The sequence below is a fragment of the Amblyomma maculatum genome, chromosome 2 (genome assembly GCF_055883805.1).
Source record: "Amblyomma maculatum isolate TAMU_Amacu chromosome 2, ASM5588380v1, whole genome shotgun sequence".
Lineage (NCBI taxonomy): Eukaryota > Metazoa > Arthropoda > Arachnida > Ixodida > Ixodidae > Amblyomma > Amblyomma maculatum.
In genome coordinates this window covers 160,079,243-160,082,890 of record NC_139345.1, presented here as the reverse complement: position 1 = coordinate 160,082,890, position 3,648 = coordinate 160,079,243, and the positions used below count along the sequence as shown (strand labels likewise).

Here is a 3,648-nt window from a genome sequence, read left to right as displayed (position 1 = left end):
GGGCACTGGTCGCTGCCCTTCCTTCCCAGGAATATGCGGGCCGAGGTTTCGCTGAGGGCCATGTAGTTTCGGCTAATAATGACACACACTACTTTTCAAAATGCCTCACTGTAATCAAAGCAAGCTTTCATGCCAAATCTACGCTCCCCACAACGGATGGATGTGCTGCATTGTTTGTGGGCGTATCTGGTATGGATACATGCGGTAAAAATCCCGATGGTCATTCATGTGGAAATTGCATGCCATAATGACATTCACAAAGCCGCAGAGAGCTGCGATCAACCCAGCGCAGCGAAGGAGCCGAATCGGCAGCTTCCCCGGTCCTCAGAATGTCGTCACGCGACGTCTTGGCCAATCACGGGTGGCGGCACGACCCGCGGTGAGCCCCGTCGCGCGGGCTGCACATTTCTGCTGAAAAAAAAAAGGCTATTTCTGCTTTATTCTGCCTAATTTTAATCTGATATTCGAGTTCGTAGCATGGAAAACTATGGCTTTCTGCTGAAAGCCCAACTTTTGCAAAAAGTGTTGCAGTGTCCCTTTAAGCCTGGTAGTTGCGAAAGCAACTGTGGCTACGCCCTGGTTCAGCTGGTGGTGTGGCTGACAGTAGTCGCTCGGCCACTGGGTTTAATCGAGGCAAACCTTCCGGCATCGGCGGGTACTTATAGCCCTTGAACATGCTATACAGCGGTATCTCCTCTTCCCTAAGGCTACCCTTATACGTTGAATACGACTGCACTGTCTAGGGTCTCTTCGTTCCATTCCGGATAAGCCTTTAGCAAAGTAGGAAACATCAATGCGCTTGCCGGTGTAAGTTTGTCCTTGTGCCACAATCGGTCGCACACCGAACACTCATAGCCGAACGGGTTGTTGGTGAAACGTCTGTAAAATTCACGCGTGGCCGACTCAAACTCCCCGACTCCTCTCTCGTAGTCTTCGCGACGCTGTTCGGCAACGTCTCCCTCGGGTTGAGCCAGGCCAGCCTTGGCGAGAGACTTCTCCCGTCTCTTCTTCAAACGCTCTTCTCGCTTTTCGGCTGTTTCTTCGGCACGTCGTTTCCTTCGGCTTTCCTTTTCCTTGGCCCGAAACGCACGTTCCTTCTCGAGTCGCTGCTGTCGCTGTTCTGGGGTTTCTTGGCCACGTCGCTGCCGTTTGGTCCTGTTCCAACGTTCTACACTGAAGAGAGATACGCTACTGTCTTCGGTATCGCTATTCATGGTGTTGAGCGAACTCATAAAATCCATATTCCATTCTCCAGTTGTTTCCGCAGAGGAGGTTGTATGTTGTCGCCGAGCTGCATACTGGGCATGCCGCTTAGAAAGTCTTTCTTCACGCTCTTCTTCCGTCTCCGTAGCTCGCCGTTGCTTCATCCGTTCATTCCGGCGAGCTGCCTTAGCGGTAGGCGGCATCGTTCAGCACATCACCTCATATGGCTGACGGCGTGAGCCAGGGTTCGATTTATCCAACTGTATGACGTCACTCCGTCTGTAGCGCTCCTTGCGGAAGGAGCGGGAGTTAGGCAGCCGTTGGTATGCTCCGCTAGTTCACTGTAGCACCGCCTCGCATGGCTGATGGCGAGAGTTGGGCCCCCGGTTTTTGTGGCAGATGGCATGAAGTCACTTTCTCTGTAGCGCTCCTTGCGGAAAGAGCGGGAGTTAGGCCACGTTGGTGTGCACCGCCTCGCATGGCTGAAGGCGCGCGTTGGGCCACCGGTTTTTGCGGCAGATGGCATGACGTCACACCAGAGGTGAAGCTAAAGGTCAATGGTATGCACCGCCTCGCTACGCTGAAGGCTTGAAAGTGCAAGTAGTATTGCTTTCGCAATAACAGAAGAAAGGAAGCAAGCGTGCATACTGCTTTAGCGAGGGCAGCTCCAAACCGTCACTCGTTTGAAACCACGCTGTCTGCGTTGGCTAACCTGCCCGCCCCTAAAGCCCCTTTATTGAGGGGTCTTACCCGCCCCCTCCAGCGGTGCAGCGGTGGCGTAGCGGTAGAACATCCGCCTCGCATGCAAGAGGACCGGGGCTCAAATCCCGGTGCCGCGCAATTCTCCACCGGAAAAAAAAAAAAAAATCCGCGTGTCGATGGAATTGCATAAACAGGTTTGGGGTGCGACCTGATGCCGGTGAACACCTCCGGCAACGCACTCCCTCACCAGAACAGGAGTTGGCCACCCTAGTGCAGTAATTGGCCGCAACCTCTCATGATAAGCTCCACAAAACCCCGGCCCTCAGTCACCAGCGGCTGCGGAACAACTGACCACGGCGGCGGTCAGACCTGTGACGCAGCAGGGGGTGCTAAGAAAGCCTGGCTCCGCTGGACAGGCCGCCATTGGAAACTGAACCTGGCAACTTTTAATGCTAGAACCCTAGCTAGTGAAGCTAGTTTAGCAGTGCTCTTACAGGAACTAGAAGGTATGAAATGGGATGTCATAGGACTTAGTGAGGTTAGGAGGCCGAATAAGGCATATACTGTACTGAAGGATGGGCATGTATTGTGTTATCGAGGCTTACCGGAGAGGCGATAACTAGGAGTAGGTTTCCTTGTCAATAAGTATATAGCGGGTAATATCGATGAATTCTATAGTGTTAATGAGAGGGTGGCAGGCATCGTAATTAGGCTTAATAAGCGGTATAAACTGAAGGTTGTACAGGCCTATGCACCTACATGTAGTTATGATCACCAGGCAGTTGAAAGCTTCTACGAAGATGTAGAATCGGCAATGCGAAAAGTAAAGACGCAGTATACTGTACTAATGGGCGACTTCAATGCCAAGGTAGGGAAAAAGCAGGCATGAGACAAGGCAGTCGGTGACTACGGCATTGGTTCTAGGAATAGCAGGGGGAAGTTACTAGTTGAGTTTGCAGAGCGCAATAACTTACGAATCATGAATACCTTCTTCAGCAAACGGAAGAACCGGAAATGGACATGGAAAAGCCCGAACGGGGAGACTAAAAATGAAATCGACTTCATAACGTGTTCAACCCCCGCCATTATGCAAGATGTAGAGGTAATCGGGAAAGTGAGATGCAGTGACCACAGGATGGTGAGGTCCCGAATTAAACTAAATCTGAAGAAGCAACGCAACAGATTAGTAAGAAAGAAACCCATCAATGAATTAGCGGTGAGGGGGAGGGCAGAAGAGTTCAGGATCTCGCTACAGAATAGGTATTCAGCTCTAACTGAGGATGGCGACATTACCCTTGAGGCAAGGAACAATAGTTTCAGAAATATCATTACTGAGTGCGCGGTAGAAGTAGGCGGTAGGACAGTTAGAGAAGATACCGGTAAGCTGTCTAAGGAGACGAAAGATTTGATTAAGAAACGCCAGAGAATGAAAGCTTCCAATCCAACAGACCGGATCGAATTGGCCGAGATATCAAAGCTAATCAATAAGCGCAAGGTGGCCGATATAAGGAAGTATAACATGGAGAAAATTGAGCATGCTGTAAAGAACGGGGGAAGCCTTAAAGCGGTAAAGAAGAAATTGGGCATAGGCAAAAACCAGATGTATGTGATAAGGGAAAAGGCGGGCAACGTCATCACGAATATGGATAAGATAGTCAAAGTTGCCGAGGAATTCTATACAAATCTCTACAGTAGCCAAAGTAGTCAGGACCGTAATGAGATTGGCGGTAGGGAAAAACATTC

General features: G+C 50.5%; 1 pseudogene; it reads right to left on the bottom strand.

The window, feature by feature from the left end:
• Nucleotides 1-538: 538 nt before the first annotated feature.
• LOC146200296 (uncharacterized) lies at nt 539-1,406 on the bottom strand (annotated as a pseudogene).
• Between the last annotated feature and the right edge of the window lie 2,242 nt (nt 1,407-3,648).